This window comes from Gossypium raimondii, chromosome 13 (assembly GCF_025698545.1).
Source record: "Gossypium raimondii isolate GPD5lz chromosome 13, ASM2569854v1, whole genome shotgun sequence".
Lineage (NCBI taxonomy): Eukaryota > Viridiplantae > Streptophyta > Magnoliopsida > Malvales > Malvaceae > Gossypium > Gossypium raimondii.
The window spans coordinates 17,443,449-17,466,877 of record NC_068577.1 but is presented as its reverse complement, the minus strand read 5'-3'; the positions used below and the strand labels follow the sequence as shown (position 1 = coordinate 17,466,877).

At 33.7% G+C, this 23,429-nt stretch overlaps 1 long non-coding RNA gene and 1 other non-coding gene across 2 annotated transcripts; one reads left to right on the top strand and one right to left on the bottom strand.

Annotated features, from left to right (window-relative positions):
• The first annotated feature begins 17,307 nt into the window (after window positions 1–17,307).
• Window positions 17,308–18,283, top strand: LOC128036239 (uncharacterized). Its single transcript, XR_008193023.1, has 2 exons — window positions 17,308–17,791; window positions 17,902–18,283. It is a non-coding gene; the product is annotated as an uncharacterized LOC128036239 (long non-coding RNA).
• Window positions 18,284–21,565: 3,282 nt separating this feature from the next.
• Window positions 21,566–21,671, bottom strand: LOC128036491 (small nucleolar RNA R71). The gene has a single exon (XR_008193286.1). It is a non-coding gene; the product is annotated as a small nucleolar RNA R71 (small nucleolar RNA).
• Window positions 21,672–23,429: the final 1,758 nt, after the last annotated feature.

Sequence of the window (23,429 nt, the reverse complement as noted above, 5' to 3'; positions counted from 1 at the left end):
TGATATTTTTGTGAGCAAAATTAGTACTCATGATAGTCCTGCAGATATGATAACTAAGTCACTTTCTATAACCAAGTTTGAGCATTTCTTGGACTTGGTTGGTGTTCATTGTTGAAGATAAACCCTTAAAGGGTTTCATGGAAGAAGTGGAGAACTTGGCCATTGAGAGTTCATGATAAAAACTTGTTTGTTGAGAATTCGTGTCAAGGTGGAGATTGTTAGATTTGTGTGACCCAAATTACTGTAAAAAATAATATACAAGTGGCAAGATAGGGGGATTCGTATAAAATTTTACTTCCTCTATTTGATGTTGATTACAATAAGGTGTTTTAACCTTACTGCATTACTTCTATTTGACTTTGATTGGAATAAGGTTTTAAACCTATAAATAGATGCAATTATCTCTCCTCTTGTATCATTCAAACTTGACATAGTGAATTTTCTTCTCCTCTGCTTGTGATTTTTTACCGAAAGGGTTTCTACGTAAAATTTTGTGTGTTCTTTTTCTTTCTTTTTCTTTGTGATACATTACAATTAGCGATGTTCAATTTCTCACAGAGTATGTGCTAACCTGCGAAGGCTCTAACTGTTGGGAGTTAATATGGAAAGCTAAAGTGCCTCAAGGAGTGCATGTCTTTCTCCAGGCTTTTTGGAAAGATAGGTTGCTGACGAATGCTGAAAGAGAAATGAGACATATGACTAACGAGGGGCATTATCCTAGACGCGGTGAGCTGTTGGAGTTAGGACTCCATGCTGTTAGGGACTATCCTTTCTCAAGAACAGTATGGCAGTCTGTGGTGCCAAAACATGCTCAGAGTGCATTCTTTTCCTTGCCGGTTGGTGACTGGTTGCTATGGAACTTAATGAGTTTAAGGAGATGGAAACCTTAGGAGTTTGAGTGGCAGTCCCTTTTCTCCATGTTATATTAGTTATTTTGGAAGAATCGTAATCTTTATGTTTTTGCTAATAGTAAAAACCGTGTAGAAGAACCTGTATATACATGTATTATTTGGGCAAGGAGTTATGCAAAATCAGATTTAATCTGGCCTCAACCAAATCCTATGGTGTCAGCTATATAGTGGTCACCACTAGAGAAAGGGTGGGTTAAACTCAACACGAATGGAGTTGTATGTACATTAGCAATTGTGCTTCGGTGGGAGGCATGTTTAGAGATGCTGATGCGAGATGGTTGTGTGGGTTTTCAATAGCGGTTGATAGGGGAACACTTTTTTGAGTTAAAGCGTGTGCCATGCTTGAAGGATTGCATATAACATGGGAGAAAAAATTCAGGCAATTAGAACTAGAATGCAATAATGCACTTCTAGTGGAGACTCTTCTAGTTGATGGAGCTGCCAATAATAGTTTGGTGGAGTTATGTTTAATTAATTACCTTTTCATACAGAATTGGAAGATAAGACTTCCTCATATTCCAAGGTCTCAAAATGCAGCTGCTAATCAAATGGCTTAGTATGTGAATAATGGTACATCGAATTTATTGTTATTTGTGGATCCACCAAGTTCAATACAAAGGGTTTTGCAGTTTGAGAGTAATGTCTTTACATGGGTTTGATTGTTTCAATGTAATCGCTTAGTGCTGTTCTTTTCTACCCAAAAAAATGTTGAAGAATGTACGTAAATCCACTTTTAACCATGGGTAACTGTAATAAGAAAAACATTAATAATTGGAGAAATAAAGGCTTCAAACACCTTTCTCCAAAACATTACTATATGATATTAGAATTTAGAATAGACATTCAACTAACTTATCTATCTTTGAGCAAGTTAAATTTGTAATTAGGCAGACTTTGCTTTCTTGAATTTACATTTCAATCATAAATTCCAAAATATGTATTTAACGTCTTCGGTTCATTCCTTACATGTCTTTCTCGGTAGATCCCAAAATATAAATCCATCAAACTCTTCAATATAATATTTATACTATATCTTATTTATGTATCTAATCATTTTTAAGTATTCGGTAGAGTTGGTGTCGTCCTGACTTAATTAGAAAATTATTAACAATTATTCTCTTTATAATGTAATAATATTTTTATCTTTTTGTATAAAATCTAAAAAATATAAATTTACAGAAAATATAATGATCTTTAATGTCTTAACTTTACGACTATTTTACTAAGAAAGGTCCATTTCCTACTTTATTTATGGAAATGGGTCATTTTAAACTTTATTTACCGAAATGGGCTAAAATTACAAAAACGCTTCCAAGTAGGCGCATTTTAAGTGGAAATTTCAGAAAAGCGCATCCTTAAGAGAGTGTTTTTGCCATTTTAGCAAAAAAGTGCAGATGTGGACGCGCTTTGCTAACATGGCAAAAACGCTCCCTCGAGGACGCGCTTTATCCCGTGTTTTTGGCCCCCAACAGTCATTTAAAAATTTTACCATTGGAGGGCCAACAGTCATAAATATATATATATAAAGTCCCGTACCTATTTTTTTCACACAATTTCCTTTAACATTTCTTCCAAAATTCTCAAATTTCTCCCTAAATTTCTTAAAGCTCTATTTAAATAACTATTTCCTTTAATTTTTTTTCTAAATTAGTATTATTTTTTATAATTTGTAAGATATTTGATCGTGTTAGCAATGGCTGGGGAATTAATTCGTCTCGGTCATAAACATATCACCTTCAAAAAAATGAAAATGGTAAAGGTTAATTCAATTTTTGAAATTTTTTTCTCATTTATGTAAATTTAATTTATTTTTGTTTTATAATTTTTTTATAATAGTCGGTAGATTGAGTGTTACAATGTTATATTCTAATATATCAGGTCCTCCATCACCATTGATAGAAAATTACTTGAGGGAAGCGGGTTTTTTGCACATGGCCAATATAGGCCGGGGGTGCGAGTTAGACCCAAAACTGATCAACGCATTCATAGAAAGGTGGAGACCCAAGACGCAAACATTTCATCTTCTATTCACGGAGTATACCATCACTTTGGAGGACGTGCAATTACAATTGAGATTACCGGTGGATGGGTCTATACTCACCGGGTCTGCCCAATCTGGTGATTAGGGAGTCGTATGCTAGGATCTTTTGGGTGTGATTTCGGATAATATTTATGGAGGTCGGATCGAGATGGGCTGGTTACGAGACACATTCTCGGACCTGGGGTATGATTTGACTGAAGTAGAAAGAATACAATACACTCGAGCATACATCCTTGAGATGATTGGAGGTTATCTGATGCCGGGCTTTTCACGAAACCTCGTACATCTGAGGTGACTGCTAAAACTTGTCGATTTTAGAGTAGTTGGCAAACTCAGTTTGGGGTCTGACGTGTTGTAGACATTGTGCCGGGCGACGAAACCAAATAAAGCCAAAATCAGAGGTTGCCTATTACTACTACAATCATGAGCTCGATTTCGTTTTCCATTTTTACGTCCTCGAGTGAACCACCCATATACATTCCCACTGTTAACGAGGTAAAATTTATATTAGATTTTACAATAATTAAATATATTTAAAATATAATTTTATGGTTAAAGTTTATTTAATTAGGTTGAACCATTCAACGAGTTATGTTGGAATACCTATCGCTCTTGAAGATATACGACTTATATTAGACCAACAGTCGGAAGCACATGTAAGTATTAAATGAAATATATATACATAACATAGTCGTTTTGTGTTTAGTATTTAGTATTATGTGTATAACTAATATTTTTATCATGTTCATATAGTTTCAACGGACACCATACGAGGATCCAAAAATTTGGGCAGTAATTCCAGATGAATTCCTACAGAATCCGAACATTTGGCACGTTAGGGTCCCATTGGTCAACTACATTATCGTCGAGATGCACTACACGGATAAAGTGTTACGACAATCTAGATTCCGACAACCGACTCCCATGGCACCTGAGGTGCTCAATGAAGAGCACAAAATCGACTTACACTAACCGAATACACATTGGCCGGTCTTCTTCTCGGATCTGATTGAAATGTGGGAAATTTGGTATGATCATATACCTACTCGCGAACCGATCATTGTTCTAAAGTTAGCGTGCGAGTCAGATTAAATGTCATGGTTTAGGATCCATGACAAGTCATATTTTCTTTCCAAAGAGTAGAGGCATCGGCAATTCCATGTCGAAAGGGAATGACAAGGCCCTTTAAATCCAAAGAGAAGGGCTGACAGGGCGAGCCCATCAGCAGTGCCCATGCAATCACCGGGCCCAATGCTTCAAGCAACGACGCCCACACCACAATCCCTTCAGATTATGCTAGCTGTATATCCTAGCCCTTATATGTTTCCTTTTCTCAGTCCTATGCCAGGTTGGAATGCATCGCCCGATGCATCTACTTTCCCTATGACTCTGACTCAACCGATGATATATAGGCCATCATCATAGGATGGATCGCAGGAGGCACCATCGGGGAGCTCATCTCATTTCCAATCCCTCCTTATTCTTTGTTCTATCATGGTGGGCCATCCTCCCAACACCAACAACTTGAACAACCACAACTCCCATTAAAAGCTAAACCAAGAAGTAATCCAACGCGTAGCCGTCGACCACCCCCATGTGGCACTAATTCTGACCAACACATGCATTGATTTTTTTAATATATTTGTGCAAACTTTTTTTATATTGTTTCATTTAATAAAATAGAAGTTGTTTTAAATATTTTAATAGTAAATTATTTTTATATTTTCTCAAATTTAATAAAATAGAAGTTCTTTTGAATAAGCAATAGAAATAATGCAACATAGTTTCATTTAATCAATTATGAACTATTTCGATTTGAGCATGTTTGAATTGTATGACCTGGGTTCCTACACCATCTGCACAACTTTTGTTGGTTCGTTCTTTCCCGGATATCCATATTATCACGTATTCTCTAACCAGTAACTACTTAAACGGAGAAAGCGATACAGACGACAACTTATGTTCATTTGAGATCAGTGGGAATACATGTCTCCACACGTTGTACATGTATTCTAATTTGTACACTTCGTCGACATAACCCATGGGATCCAAACAGAGATTCTGACAAGCTACAATTACATGAGCGCAATGTAAAACCCCTAACTTGTATCTGTCGCCGGAACAGAGTTACAGAGCATTACCAGAATATACAGGTCAAGTAAACAGATATTTCTCATCATATACTATTCATATCAGAAGTCAATCATAAAGTCCCTTATATGAACCATCGAGGCCCAAAATACAGATTAAAAATAGGTTGGGACTAAACTAAGTACTTCAGAAAACATTTAAATTTTTCAAAAGGTGCAAGAGACACATGCCCGTATGGTTAGGCCGTGTATCTCACATGGTCAAGAGACACGCCTATGTCTATGGCCGTGTGGACATTCGAAATAAGGACACACGGCCGTGTCCCAACCCGTGTCCAAACATGTGAGTTTTCTTATTTAGGTCACACGACCAAGCCACACGCCCGTGTACCAAGCCATGTGAACATTCTGTTTTGCTTTATTTTAAAAATACAGGGACATACTGGCCATGCCACTTGGCCGTGTGTAGCACACGATCGAGACACACGCCTGTGTCTGCCGTGTGGACAAAAATAGGCCATTTACAAGTCATTTTAAGCATCCCAAACAAGTCAAAGTCATGCACAAATATATAATATATTCACATACAACCAATATTCCTATAGGCACCTCGGATGATGATTATAACATATGTGTCCATGTATTCAATATATTCATATGTATAACTAACTTATATGCATAATTGTACCCAAGGTTTACCGAGCTAATTTGCTTTATCTCAAACCAAGTCACTTAACTACCAAAACATGCCATCTAGTGTCAAAATGTACTTTAAATACTAATATATTTAAATATATTTATACCTTATATATAGAGGTACCTATTCCTGATCAATTCTTCACATCCCAAAACACATGTATATAAATGGCACTTTTAGTTAATATTTTACCCTTTTACCATACAATCATAAACCAAATCACAGATAAATCATATAAGGCAAATAACTAAGTAATTTTAACAAAACACATATAGGCCCACATTAACTAGAACACTTGTACATGGCATTATAACCAAAATCAAAATATCCGAAAGTACCAATAAAAATTAATGGATAGTGTGATATATCTCCGACAAGCTTTCAACCTAATCAAGCTTCTGATAATCTGGAAAGTAAAGGAAAACAACTACGTAAGCAATGAATGCTTAGTAAGCTCGTATAAACTTTAATCATATCAATTCATTTCAAGTATGAAATTTATTCATATTTTGAGTAATCTAATAATGATACCGCGATACTCATGAAGCTAAATTCATCGACTCACAAGATGAATAAATCCACAGTATCACTTTTACATATTATCCTACTATACTAGGATTTTAAACAACTTTAAACTCTTCTAAATTTATTTATCTTCATTTGCATTTCTTTATTTTTCACATTCATTCTATGTGCATAACACACAAGTCATAAGCATAATATTCAACCATAGCCATAAGTTAGTGCATTTAACATAGCCTTTCTCGAATTAATCCCATGATAAGTCTTTCATAAGTAATTGCACAATTTAAACCTTACCACTCTTTCATGAGCACTTGCATATTTTCACTTGAATACTTACCATTTCAATGCATCATGTAAATGAACATATTACCATTCAATCAATAGGTTGACACTTGCCTAAGCATCAACAACAAAGACTTGTTAGCGTGCTTTCACATATTCCATATAAATCAACATTGATAAACTTATTTTCTCAACATGTCACATTTGAGGTTATTACTCGTCTCAATTTACATAATTTCCTTGTATCAAGATCTAAAATATATTCACATATGTACATATCATGATGCATATCATTCTCTTACTGTTTCTTTATAAATATATATATCATTCATTTCTTTATTTCAATATACCATGTACCATCATTTCTATGTATTTCAGTATGCATATATATTCCAAGAATAGTTCGTAATTACTAATGTACTTAGTCGTCAGCAAGTTTCATACACATGTATCTTCTATCTCATATTTCAACATATCATGTAATATCAGTTTCATGTATTTCAGGCATATACGGACAATAATTCATTTCGTACTCATACTTTCTCATGTCAGGATTTTACCCGTTGAATTTATTAGAAATATTTTAATAGTAAATTATTTTTATATTTTCTCAAATTTAATAAAATAGAAGTTCTTTTGAATAAGCAATAGAAATAATGCAACATAGTTTCATTTAATCAATTATGAACTATTTCGATTTGGGCATGTTTGAATTGTATGACCTGGGTTCCTACACCATCTGCACAACTTTTGTTGGTTCTTTCTTTCCCGGATATCCATATTATCACGTATTCTCTATCCAGTAACTACTTAAACGGAGAAAGCGTCTGACGACAACTTATGTTCATTTGAGATCGGTGGGAATACATGTCTCCACACGTTGTACATGTATTCTAATTTGTACACTTCGTCGACATAACCCATGGGATCCAAACAGAGATTCTGACAAGCTACAATTACATGAGCGCAATGTAAAACCCCTAACTTGTATCTGTCGCCGGAACAGAGTTACAGAGCATTACCAGAATATACAGATCAAGTAAACAGATATTTCACATCATATACTATTCATATCAGAAGTCAATCATAAAGTCCCTTATATGAACCATCGAGGCCCAAAATACAGATTAAAAATAGGTTGGGACTAAACTAAGTACTTCAGAAAACATTTAAATTTTTCAAAAGGTGCAAGAGACACATGCCCGTATGGTTAGGCCGTGTATCTCACATGGTCAAGAGACACGCCTATGTCTATGGCCGTGTGGACATTCGAAATAAGGACACACGGCCGTGTCCCAACCCGTGTCCAAACATGTGAGTTTTCTTATTTAGGTCACACGACCAAGCCACACGCCCGTGTACCAAGCCATGTGAACATTCTGTTTTGCTTTATTTTAAAAATACAGGGGACATACGGCCATGCCACTTGGCCGTGTGTAGCACACGACTGAGACACACGCCCGTGTCTCTGCCCGTGTGGACAAAAATAGGCCATTTTACAAGTCATTTTTAAGCATCCCAAACAAGTCAAAGTCATGCCTGAAATATATAATATATTCACATACAACCAATATTCCTATAGGCACCTCAGATGACAGATTATAACATATGTGTCCATGTATTCAATATATTCATATGTATAACTAACTTATATGCATAATTGTACCCAAGGTTTACCGAGCTAATTTGCTTTATCTCAAACCAAGTCACTTAACTACCAAAACATGCCATCTAGTGTCAAAATGTACTTTAAATACTAATATATTTAAATATATTTATACCTTATATATAGAGGTACCTATTCCTGATCAATTCTTCACATCCCAAAACACATGTATATAAATGGCACTTTTAGTTAATATTTTACCCTTTTACCATACAATCATAAACCAAATCACGATAAATCATATAAGGCAAATAACTAAGTAATTTTAACAAAACACATATAGGCCCACATTAACTAGAACACTTGTACATGGCATTATAACCAAAATCAAAATATCCGAAAGTACCAATAAAAATTAATGGATAGTGTGATATATCTCCCACAAGCTTTCAACCTAATCAAGCTTCCGATAACTGGAAAGTAAAGGAAAACAACTACGTAAGCAATGAATGCTTAGTAAGCTCAGATAAACTTTAATCATATCAATTCATTTCAAGTATGAAATTTATTCATATTTTGAGTAATCTAATAATGATACCGCGATACTCATGAAGCTAAATTCATCGACTCACAAGATGAATAAATCCACAGTATCACTTTTACATATTATCCTACTATACTAGGATTTTAAACAACTTTAAACTCTTCTAAATTTATTTATCTTCATTTGCATTTCTTTATTTTTCACATTCATTCTATGTGCATAACACACAAGTCATAAGCATAATATTCAACCATAGCCATAAGTTAGTGCATTTAACATAGCCTTTCTCGAATTAATCCCATGATAAGTCTTTCATAAGTAATTGCACAATTTAAACCTTACCACTCTTTCATGAGCACTTGCATATTTTCACTTGAATACTTACCATTTCAATGCATCATGTAAATGAACATATTACCATTCAATCAATAGGTTGACACTTGCCTAAGCATCAACAACAACACTTGTTAGCGTACTTTCACATATTCCATATAAATCAACATTGATAAACTTATTTTCTCAACATGTCACATTTGAGGTTATTACTCGTCTCAATTTACATAATTTCCTTGTATCAAGATCTAAAATATATTCACATATGTACATATCATGATGCATATCATTCTCTTCTGCTTTCTTTATAAATATATATATCATTCATTTCTTTATTTCAATATACCATGTACCATCATTTCTATGTATTTCAGATGCATATATATTCCAAGAATAGTTCGTAATTACTAATGTACTTAGTCGTCGGGCAAGTTTCATACACATGTATCTTCTATCTCATATTTCAACATATCATGTAATATCAGTTTCATGTATTTCAGGCATATACGGACAATAATTCATTTCGTATTCATACTTTCTCATGTCAGGATTTTACTCATTGAATTTATTAGAAATATTTATGGTTACACAGGTAGTACACTTGAAGTGTACAATCTGTAATCCGTCAATTCATATTCGGGAGTGCTCCTTAGAGCACATAATCGAAAAGCCCTCTCTCAAGCCTTATAACAGGAAGCTTATGTGAGCCATTTAACGGGAAGCTTATCCGGGCTGTATAACGGGAAGCTCATAAGTGCTATAATCGGGAAGATCATGCGAGCCAATAACAGGTAACTTTGAAGAGTCATTAACGGAAAGCTCTGAATAGACATATATCGGGAAGTTTAAGCAAGCCATATCGGGAAGCTCCGGAGAGCCATTAATTAGGAAGCTCACAAAGAGCTTTTAATCGGGAAGCTCACAAAGAGCCATATAATGGGACGCTCATAAGAGCTGTGGTGTGTCTACAACACATGTAGAGTCACAACCAATCAGGATGCTCCGAAGAGCTATTAACGGGAAGCTCGCAAGAACCATATAACGGGAAGCTCGAGAGGGAAAAATATCAGGATGCTCATGAGAGCTAATAACGGGATGATCTTTCGAGCTATGGTGTGTCTGCAACATATGCAGGACCACAACCAATTTGAGAAATCCTGTATCCATCGAATTTCATTTATTCAAATGGGACTTAACATTTATCGGGCTTTATCAGATATGTCATCAATTTCATATAAATAGCAATTTCACAATTCACATAGACAACATTCAATTCAAACATATAAATATACACAATTTAGTTACACGAACTTACCTAGCTAAATTGCAGAAATTCCAAGATTTAGGGGCATTTTGGTAATTCTTTATTTTCCTCTATTTTCCACGATATTGATTTAAACCAATAATTTCATTCAATTTATTGATTTAGATAATAAAAAAATTCATTTCATGAAATTTGGTCATTTTTGATATTTTACAAAATTACCCCTAAATTTTACGTTTATTCAATTTAATCCTTAAACTCAAAACATGCAAATTAACCATTTTTATACAAATTAAAGCTATGAAAATATTCATGGAATTAAATACAACCCATTTTACAATAAATTCACAACAAACTCTATTATTTTTACCATTTCAACAATTTAGTCCTTAATTGGGAAATTCATCAAAATCACTTAATAAAATACTTTTAATTAACAAATTATATCTCAAATTCATAATTTAACATCAAGAATCCTATATATTCATTAATTGAAACGTCAAAAATCTTTAACAAAATAAAAAACGAAGGTAAGATTTAGTTGGACTTAATTGTAATAATCTCAAAAACATAAAAATCACAAGAAACGGGTAAGAATTGAATTCACATGAAACAAAATTGAAGAACCAGCTCAAGGATCTCTCCCATGTCTATTTTTGAATCAAAATTGAGAAAGAAATGTCTAGAAAACCTTTAAATCTAATTTGTTTACTTTTAATTTCAACTTATTTACCATTTTGCCATTGAAAGGCATTTTTTTTATTTTCCATCCTTATGCCGCCTCACTGTTTTAATTATGGCATAATTATTTCTTAAGTCCTCCTCATTTATTAATTAAGTCATTTAGTCACTTTATTATTATAATTAGCAAGTTCGCACCTTTTTCAATTTAGTCCTTTTAATTAATTAACTATCAAAACATTAAAATTTTTCAACGAAACTTTAATAATACCTTAATGACACTCTATAAATATTTATAAAAATATTTATGGCTCGATTTATAGAAAAAGGTCCCAATACCTCATTTTCTAAAACCACTTAACTGAATAAATCATTACAAAACACAAATTACTAATTCAAAAATCTTTCTAAAATCATATTTGACTCGTAAATATTAAATAATAATATTTACGAACTTATGTGCCAAATTTGGTAGCCCACTATTTCTGACACCATTAAAAATTTGGCTGTTACACGTATGGATAACGAAGTGCATCAAGCCTTCCACAGACGCAAGTCCTATTTCTCAAGTGTACACGATAATACATTGGTTCGGTCTGTCAGACTACATCACACGTAACAATAGGTTGTCGTAATCGTGACACACTGTGTGCATGGTGGTGGCCGCAACTTCGCCTTGTTAATTTCCTGCGATACCTTCCGGCACCATACATGGCCTCCCTGTATTTGGCCTTTGTAACTCACTACACGCTTTGGAAATAGTGCTTCTAAACAGAAATATGTCTCCTGCACAACCGAGGTTATCGGCAAATGGCGTGTTCCTTTTAGAACAAAATTTATGCATTCAGCCAGGTTTGAGGTCATATGACCATATCGTAGGCCACCGTTGTATGTTTGTTTCCACTGATCAAAGGGTATGTTATAGAGGTGGTCTGTGCCTTGATCGTTAACTGACCGTAAAATCACCAACATCTTATGAAAATGATCCTTATCGATCTCGTACCCTGTCAATATAAGTTGATAGTGAAAATTGCATATCACTCTTCCATTTAGAATAAATTGAATATTACAAACGAAATTATATTAGTAGAGATTAAATACCCATTTGGTCACTTTTCGTCATTCAGTGGTAGATCGATATTACCCGTAGTAGTTGGACGCAACATGCCTTAGACAATACTGATGGTGTGTGCGATCCCATAGGCTTCCCTGTCACTCAATTGCGGCTAGTATTCCAGTGCCCTGATCCGATATAACACAGATATTAGGTTGGGGGCAAAAATGCCTCCTCAACCTAGAAAGAAAGAAATCTCAATCATCATATGACTCCCCCGGTGTTGTTACAAATGTAATTGAAAGGATTCTTCCACTGTCATCCTATACCACAACTAGCAATAGCCAATGGGTATATCTATTATACATAAAGGTACTGTCAATTCTTACCAATGGCTTGCAGTACACAAATGTGTCCCAGCATTGCTTAAAGCTCCAGAACAAATGCTTGAGCACTTGGCATCCACGGAGGAAGCGATCATTGTAGTACGCAGGGACCATTTCAAGGTCTGTTAGGCAACCTGGGACGTACCTCTCCAGCACCTGACACCATTGCCACACCGTATTATATGAAGCATCCCACCCACTATGCATCTTTTCCAACGCCTTCTGCTTAGCTATCCAGGCCTTGCAGTAAGAAGGCGTGTACTTGAATTGGCTACGAATATTGGCAATTAAAATCGACACAGAAGTCCTGGGATCCGCCTGCACTACCGGTAGTATTAAGCTAGATATCATATCTGAATCCATCTTACGATGATCTTGTGAAACACCTATCAACGAAGTACGTTAAATAATACAACATTGAATAATAACAGTAATATTCAAAACCCCTAAACACCTAGTGATACTATATTGGCAACACATGTATGTGGACCTTTGTACTTCTTTATCTCCCACAACCTTGTCTTTTTTCCTAACCAAAGCCATTATTTTCCATGAACATGTACCATCTCGCACTGCACACTTGGCCTCGAACTTCTCAGATTTTGATTTAACCACTTGGTAGTTAACCCCGTTCATGGTGCTATATTGTTTCAATGCACCGAGAAAACTATCCTTACAGGAAAACTCCTTACCAACTTCCAATCCACCCAAATCCAATGACGAACTTGTATGGTTACGCCTTCTATGTTGTAGATCTGGAAACTCCAACGCATCATCTGCCGATAGATCGACATTATGCATACGGGCTGGAGGCGGGTACGCCGTGAATCGCGGATCTTCTTCTTATTCATCTGAACCCCCTTCACCATCTTTAGGTTCAATTGGAACAGGCTCTGGTTTAGAAAATAATGCAAATTCTACACCATCCGAACCGGGCTCTCGAGGTGGATCCACATCGGAGTCATCATCCAACCCACCATCATCTGCAACGTACGAGGTCCCCTTACCGATGGACGTCGTAGGGAGTACATCATCCCTTATTGTGAACGTTTCATAACGTCCCCAATCAGACGTGGATTGCCAACCACTAGAAATTGATGTCATTCCCAGTACGCATATCCAGCATCAAACATCGACCCACCGAGGTGCATGTCCCATCCGTTGACTGAGTGTCATGCATGGGTTGTGTATCCCATACTGCCACCAAAGACAGGCACTTCCGTGTTTTGCCTCCTACTAATAAAGTGTCAGGCGGGGGTCGTGTATTTCTCTCGAACAGCAGTAGATGTTGAAGTCGCAAGTGCTTCATTTGGCGATAAAAATTATACATATAACTCCAGATAATGTGATCCACTAATGAGATGAGTCTGTATCATTGCCTCCAAGCTATGACCACCTTTGATATCAGATGAGTCATATGTGACGGGATCAATTGAAGCACAAAATCGATACTTAATAGATGAAACTCTCATTGGCGTCATTTCGAAGATTTTGTGCCTAATTCTTTTACGAAGTTCTGTTAAATCTATGTTCTGGCTAAAAATCAGTCGCGTTGTATTATCGGTAAAAAAATGACGTTCTCGGTGTCATGTACCTCACCATCATAATAAATAACAACACTAATATGTTCAGTCATCTTCAATTTCTACTCTTCTGAACTTCTCTAATTTTTCTTGCTGTAACTTATGCAACATGAGAATGAAATTTGGCTAATTTATAACCTAAGGCCAAGCAAGAACTACTGTAGAAAAAGAGCGTCCACGTGGGAGAGTTTTTCAATACTTTTGCTGATAGTACATCTTGCTTGAAACATATTTGACATTATTTTTTTAGAACCGTCTTCTTAAATTTATTTTTTCAGAAACTACTGTAGAAAAAGAGTGTCCACATGGGATCTTTTTTAGTACTTTTGATGACAGTGCATCCTGCTTGAAGCATTTTTGACATTATTTTTTCAGAACAGTCTTCTCAAAATTAGTTTTTCAAAAACTACTGCAGAAAAAGAGCGTCCACGTGGGAGCTTTTTTCAGTACTTTTGTTGACAATGCATCCTGCTTGAAGCGTTTTTGACACTATTTTTTCATAACCATCTTCTCAAAATTATTTTTTCAGAAACTACTGAACAAAAAAAAAAACAAAATCCTTCTTGTCAATATAATTTTTTCAAGACTCATCCCAAAAACTATTACAAAAATCCTAAAATCCTAAACACAAAATTATTTTTAAAACCCTAAACCCTAAACCCTAATTTAATTTATTTTTAAAAAAATCCTAAACCTTAATTTAATTTATTTTTAAAAAAATCTAAATCCTAATTTAATTTATTTGTTAAAAAACCCTAAACTTGATTTATTTTTAAAAATCCATAACCCATAACCCCACAAATAAATTCCTAATTTATTTTAACAAAACCCTAACACTAAACCCTTAAAACCCTAAAACTCTAAACCCATAAACCCTAGGCACTAAACATGCAAATAGCCCTAACCCTAGAAAAAACATGGGCTAACACACGTCCTTGAGGGAGCGTTTTTGCCATGTTAGCAAAGCATGTCCACGTCAGCGCACTTTTTGCTAAGATGGCAAAAACGCTCCCTCAAGGACGTACCTTTTTGAAATTTCCTCTTAAAAAGTGTCTACGTGGAAGCGTTTTTGTAATTTTGGCCCATTCCGGTAAATAAAGTTTAAAGTGACCCATTTTCGTAACTAAAGTAGGAAATGGGCCTTTTTTAGTAAAATAGTCTAACTTTACCTTTCAACAAAGGTTTATTTATATTTTTTAAATCAATTTTTTATAAATATATTTATAAAATAAAATTTTCACATGTATTATAGTGATGCAATAATTTAGTACTATATAATGTGATTGACTGAATTGGTCTTACAAATCAATTTGATAACAATCCAATTAGGATAAAACTAGCTTTTAATAAATTAATAAATTTTAATATAATAATATTTTCCGTCTTTTACTATTTGTAATAAAACAATTAAAATTTAAATAAGGATTATACACAAGATTGAAGAGAATTCATTCATAATTACTTTAGCACCCACTTATAACTCAATTGTTAAATATTTTTATAAATATTTAAGTTTTTCTTTCACCCATCTAATACTTGTGTACATTAAACGAATTATGTAATATTTATTAGATGATTTTTTGTATCTATTAGACATTATTTTCAATTTTCTTATTTTCCTAAAAGTATCGAATTTATTCAATCAAATTTATCCAATCGAATTGCTAAATATTTATATCATAAATATTTATTATTTGTACAAAGAAAAAATATTTTTTATACACTATTATAGTTTAAATCCGTGTCAAATGATATCGACAAGAGTTTCATTGCTTTATTCAAGACAATATAAGTAAAAGTAATTATATTATAAAAAAATGCATACACATGTTAGAATTTGAATTCAAGACATTATAATCTTTCATATCCTGTTTTTATCATTTTAACTAAAGTCACCTTAATTTTTGTATCAGTTTTTTATTTATTTTTGTTATATCAATTTTTCTTCTACATCGTGGGTGTGTTATGATCTAGTCTAATCAATCCAATTTGAATCATATTACTTTTTAAAATAACAAAAATATTTTACATTTAATTTAATTATAAAATATATAAATAGTAATAAAATTTATTTTTAATATTTTTGAGAGAAAGATAAATTTCCATTAAAAATAACACAAATCACATAATAAGACGAAAAATTAGAGGATAACTAAAAACCCAAACAAACATGTTTACCTCATACACCTAACTTAAGTTTGACCTCAACTAAGATAATAGATCTAGAGACAAAATATTCGAGAGACGAGATGGAATAGTCTGCCATTCACGCGTAAAATAAGACCACCCTTGCAAGCGAGTGAGTTGTCCTATTAGCATTTCTAGAAGTCTAAAGAAAGGAAAAAAAGATTGGAAACCTGCTTTAAATTGAAAATAACCCTTAACAATCAAACCGAACTTAACATGTCAATAATTTGATTTGTAAAAGCATGCCAAAATTGAAAACAATCGTCTCCACAAGAACATCATCAATGTGCTGATCTCGCAGCAACATAATGCTTCTTTAATGGCAACAACTTCTGTCATATAAATGGCTATCTTTGCCATCAAAAAATCAAAACTAAGCATAACAAAAGAGCCTTCAACATCTTGTACTAATTCTCCCCATCCAGTACCACCCTCTCCCTCAAACACGACCGCATCAATATTACACTTTAACTGCCCCATAGCCGGTTTAGACCAGCCAGGCACAATAACACTAGCTGATAGTTGAAAGCAAAAGCACTGGCTGATAGCCATTGTGAAAAAGACAAGCCTTCTAATTTTTGGGTTAAGTTCCTCCCTTGGATAAGATTTGCTTGGCAAAAGATTTTATTTTAGGTCTTCATGACACTCCTGAGTTCCTTCTTAGACAACCCAACCCTTTACCTAAGTCTTCAATTCACACCATTCCTGAATTCGTTAGTAGACAACCCTACCATTATGGTTTAAATCATAAAAGGTCACCACCCAATATAATCCCTTTTATTAACATTTATATTAGTTAATTACACTATACATCTTTAAATTATGGATTAAACTTTAAATTAGTGAATGAATTTCAAAATGTTTGCTAGTGTAACTTTCTAAATTTTTAGTTTAACGTTTATAAAATTATTTTAAAAAATGAATTACCAGTCTGATGGTTAATAGTGAGTAAGGATATAGTGTAATTGGCTTCGAGACCTAAGTTTAAATCCCTTCGCTTCCAGATTGATTAATTTTTCTATTTCTGCTCGCACTCCTCTACTGTGCCGTCCCACCCTAGTGAAACCCTAAGTTTAAATACAAAAAAATTAACATAATGATCAGCCTATTCATTTTATTTCTCCTCCCTTTCCGTCCAACCCTCCTTTTCTCTCTAAGTCTTTCATTTTTCATCTTCACTTTTCTTCATTGTGCTGTCCAAACAAGAGTGTATTTCCACCATAGTTAAGTCATCCCTTTGATATAATATTTTTTGGTGTTTTGCTGCCATTTTTCCAACCATTAATTCTACTACTTTGATCACCAAAGCCGCCCCTCATTGCTGCTAACTTGATTTCCAAAATTGTCCCTTTGCTGTAAAAAAATCCCTCATTGAGCCACCCCAAATCAGCTTTTCTTGTCGCTGTTTGTGGTGGTGTGCCGTCCCATTGTGCATCACTTTTGGGCTGTTGTATTTTTTTTGTTTTTGCCGCACCTTTACAGCAGTATTTCCTTAAAATTTTCCACTATTTAAACAACCCCTTTACTTGGCTGAGTAGTGCTCATTCAATGTTGTTTAAGATCACATCTTGGATCTCGGAAATGAGAAGCGTAGATGTGGATTTTTAGTGAGATCTAGTGTCAATCTTGTTTCATTAATTGATGTTGTGTTGGCTGAATTGTTTAAGGCCTTAGAAGGGTTTTCGATTATTGATTTTATACATTATTTTAATCGTAGGTACTGAACTTAATGTCCGGATCAACAGTGACAATTGGTCTTGTTCGCACTTTCGTTTCGTCTCAAAGCAGTGTAAGTTAACTTGTCGTTTCGAATCTAAAAAATTCGTTGATATGGCACTGTTTTGGCTGAACCTTAGTTAATAGCTCACTTCCTTCAAAATATTTTTCTACTACCAATTCACTTAAGTCTATATTTCATAAATATTTGCTTGTACAGTTCCCATGGAGACGATAACTTGATATACTTATTGCTTTATTACTTGTTACGATTGTGTACACTTGCACATTTTCATCGTTCCAAGTTTTTGGTGCCATTGTCAGGGACTGTTAAAAAGACATTATTTGTGAAATTATTAATTTTACATTTTGGTTTATTTTTCTATTGAATTTTAATTTAATTATTCTTGTGTTTTTTTTCAAGTATTTATGAGTATTGATCAAATTATTGACTTACTCCCGGTAGACCTTGAAATTGAAAGAACTTTTAGACAAAGGAGAAGACAAACAACTCAAACAGGAACCAAAGAGATGAACCTTAAAAACAAAAATCAAGAAAATGGAGCAAATTATGCTCAATATCCCATATTTGTTATTAATACAGGGATCAAGCTTTTAGACAGTATGTTGTACCACTTTTTCAGGAGCTTAATCCAGGAATTAGAAGGCTCAAGATTGTGACACCCCAAACTCGATCTGAACGGGCCGACTCAGATCCGAAGTAACACATTAGCCACCAAAGTGACTCTCCAGCACAAGACCACCCCAAAACACACCCCAACCTTATAACACCTCAATTCTAAACCCTAAGGGTGTTTTAGTCATTTTACCATTTAAAACTAAATGATCCTAATTTTAATTCTAAATGATTATCAACTTCCTTTTAATCAATTTTGGAAAAACCCTAAAATTCATTTTAATTAACCATTTTTCCTTAACCCATTTACTAATTAAGGCTATATTAGCTAAGTTTTATTACTTTAATCATATATATATAATTTTAATTAATCTAATTACAACTAATAAACAACATGTATTCATAATTTAAACATTCAAAATCATGTTTGACAAACTTAAACCAAGGCACAAAGTTGTGAGGGTGTGAGCTGAAAAAACTCATTGAGTGGTCATAAATTCAATAAGTAAATCACACAAAAAACATACTTAAAACAAGACAAATCATGTACCAAATTTTGAGTATATGAATCATAGTTTCAATTATATTTTCATGCTCAATTATTGTACTCAATTGATTGAAATTTCCAGCAACAATGCAACATCATAATTCCATATGTTATTCCACGAATAAAAATCACATTTATTATGACGATGGAAACATAATTTAATTAAAAAACAAACAATTATATTGACAAATGACATCCATGGAAAAATATAAACATGTGATCATGCATTACATAAACGGATCTCCAATCTCCCAAATATTGAATACAATACTTACACTCCCTTATATCGCCTCTAAATCACCAATAATTGAGTGGAGAAAAAGACTCAACACTCCCTTATCCGCTCCAACAAAATTAATACTCCTAGAGCCATATGCTCACAAATAACACATATAGTGGCGAGTACTCACTAATCCTATGGCACGCCATCTATATCCAATGAATCCACCATGTAATGTTGCCAATATAATCAATCATATTGGGCATAAAAACTAATATTTAATCACTTAATTCATGATATAAAAATTCAATTTAAATCATGTCACTTAGCAATTTTAGTGCCAACATAGATAAGAAAAATAAGTGTCTTTGTCCATGGATCTAAAACCAATCATAAAACCATCATCAAGTGCTCTAATATACAGTAATTCATGCTCTAATTATTATTCAATACAGTTCACATCAATCATACCTAACACACAATTCACAATTTCCATAAATCATTTACAAATATGCTTATATAAAATTAAAACCAATTTTAATAACCTAAACCATTTGAGATACAATTGAATCATTAGAAAAGAAATTCAAAACCTCAATTTAGAATGTAAATAGGCATGTTTACCAATTATCTTTAAAAACCACCCACCTTCACACTTTGCTTCTCAAGCCAAAGGGTATCAAGTAGCTGTGTTTGGACCTCGATTCTGATTAACAATGGCCTGCCTTTGTTGTGGAGCTTAAACAGAGATAAAATACATGTTACAAACTATCATTAACAACAAGAAAATTGAAAAAATCATGAACCACACGGATCTTAAACGTCTCTCCAATCTACCTTACCGACAACTCACAGTATAGCCGAAACATAAATTTCAGCCCCTAAATGACCTTCTCTGCACCAAAAATCATTTCTGAACATCATTTCTAATCTATCAAGACAAAAACTAAGCATTAATTTCATCAAACAAACCGTTTCATAATTTTCCAGAAAATTAACTCATGTTCTTAGTTAAAAACGAATTTGTCAAAATTGATCAATCAAATGAGTTTAATCTTTTGATTTCTAATAAAAAACCTCTTAATAAACATGATTTGAGCTTAGATATCCATTTAATCTTGGATTCCAACTAAAAATCATGAATTCACCATTGATGAATTTCATGTTCAAGAGAGAAGAGATAAATATTTGAAAAATCATTTTAATCGATTTAAATAAAAATAATGATTAAAACAACTTTAAAATGAATTTAGAGTTGAGAAAATACCTTCAATTGATCTAGAACCATCAATATTGAAGATTGGATCAACATCTTTGAAGAACTTGGGTGAGTTTTTCCCAACTTTGAAAATATTTTCTAGAGAATTTTGAAAGAATTTGGAGAAAATGAAAGATGAGATCTAATATTTTATATGTGGACTTCGAAAATGAAAAATAAAAACAAGAGAAAATGCTTAGAAATCGGGTGGAAATTATGTGTGAAGTGAGGGGTTGCAGTGTTTTTGACCTAAAGAACCGCCACCTAATTTTCAAAAATTTGGGAAGTTGCCATCAGGCCACTCCCACAATTTCTTTGTTTTACAAAATAATCCTTTCCCTCAAAAATTCTGATAATATGAGTAATTTTCCATTAAACCACTCAAACATTTTCATTATTTTGTATAATGGTCCTATGTAATTAATATTTTAAATTCTCTCAATTAAACCCCATTTTAATTTATTTTTCAATTCTAATTTGACCCAAAATAATTAATTTACCCAAAAATTATTTAAAACTATAAAATTAATTTTTCTAATTTTTTTATTTTCTCGAATATTACTTCTTGATTTTTTTTAAAATGAAATTAAGCTAACTAAACTAAGAGAAAAATTACTAATAACTCCGTTTAACTCCTAATTTTTCACTCGGAACCTGGTAAACTTACTCAAAATTACTAGACCTATTTTTAGGGCCTTACATAGATCGAGGCACAACAATTCGAGCTGAAGCCTATTATGTTTCAGATGCCTTAGACAGTGGGTCAGTTCAGTGCAATGCATACTGAAGATCCTTACTTTCACTTCAAATTGTTTATGGAGGTGAGTGACTCCTTTAAAATGATCGGAGTAACCGATGATGCACAAGGCTGAAGTTGTTCCCATACTTACTGAGGGACAGAGCTTAGGCCTAGTTAAACTCGTTACCACCCGATTCAAATTCTATATGACAATAGTTGGTAGAACGTTTCCTAATGTAACATTTCCCACTTAGAAAGAATCCAAGTTGCGGAATGAGATCACGAATTTTCAACAAATGGATGACGAATCATTGTATGAGGCGTGGGAGTGATTCAAAAAATTATTACGAAAATGCCCTTATCACGAAATTTCGCATTACATCCAGTTGGAGACATTTTATAATAGTCTCAATGCACACACAAGGATGATGGTAGATGCTTCTACAAATGATGCTCTTCTTTCTAAGTCTTATAATGAGGCTTATGAAATCATTGAGAGAATTCCCAGCAATAATTACCAGTGGCCGATCAATCGAGCAACTTCAGGAAGACAAGTAGCAAGAATACATGAAGTAGATGCCTTCACTTCACTTGTAGCTCAGGTATCCTCGATTTCTTCAATGCTTAAGAATTTTACTGCTAACGGTTTTAATAATGTTGTAGCTCAGCCACCTAACCAATTCAAAAGCATAGCATGTGTATACTGTGGGGAAGGACATTTCTTTGAAAATTGCCCATCAAACCCAAAGTTCGTTTATTACATGGGTAGTCAATACCAGAATAGAGGTAGGTAAGGATTACATTCCAATTTTTACAACCCATCATGGCAAAACCACTCGAATTTTTCTTGGATTAACCAATGAGCTGGGTTTAATAGCACCTACATGCAACCTAGATTAAACCAGCCACCAAGATTTGCCTAGCAAGTTCAGAAACCATCATAAGATGAACCTTCCAATGGTTTGGAAAGCTTGTTGAAGGCATACATGGTGAAAAATGATGCCTTAATCCAAAGCCAAGTAGCCACCTTGAAGCACCTAGAGAACTAAATGGGCCAGCTTGCTACTGAACTTTGAAACTGACCACAAGATGCTTTGCTCAGTGATACAAAAAATCCAAGAAATTTGGGTAAATAACATTGTAAAGCAATGAATTTAAAAAGCAGAAAGACGTTAGAGCCCAACATTAGCGAAATTAATGAAGGGTTTATTGTTGCTTGATCACGTTTGCATGTTTACATAAAACAAACAATTTTATAAAACAATTTTATAAGGGCAACTTTACTATAGGCGTAGAGGTCAGTTGTAATATTTGTAGTGTTACAATGGAAAACCAAAATATTCCAATGATCAAGCCCAAAGGAGATGGAGATTGAGTGATAAATAGCATACACTCTAGATTCTAAGCGGTTACTGATATGAATTTATAGTACGGCAAATCATAACAAGAAAATTTTACAAGACAATTAAATATGCTAATCTACAGACTAAATTACAAAGAGTGGTTCATCGATCCTTGAACAATGGACTTAAATCACTTAAATTACTAAGTGGCTCCATTTTATCTTTTAATCTCAATTTTATTGACTTAGACGAATTAATTTTGATTTACCTCTTGATCTCACCGGTTAATCCGAGACTAAGAATTGGGTGTGCAACAAGATTACCTCTCGGTCTCACTTGCCTAGATATTCCCTTAGCGGTGTCACTTTCTAAGTTTTTAGATCTATTTGATTTAGTCTCATTTTTTACGATTTAGTTCTTTTTCCAAAAATTAGCTTACCCATATCTTCATAAACCAACCCTTTTTTAGGTTTAGCTACGTATATTGAAAATAAAGACAATAGACGTGGAAATGAAAAGCAAAGAAGTCATTAAAGTAAAACTTAAGAAAATATATAAGTTTGGATTTTTATGCAAGAAAACTTAAAGAACATAAACTAAAAACATTCAACAAGAAAATCTAAAGCAAGAAACATAAAAGGAACAAACTTTAACTAATGGAAAGTAAAAGAAACTAAAATACATTAAATAAACTTAGAAATGTCTTACAGCAAGGGACTGAAAGTGTAAATAAACCTAAGTTATAGTGATAACTAACTTAACTAACACTATGGACATTAAGAACA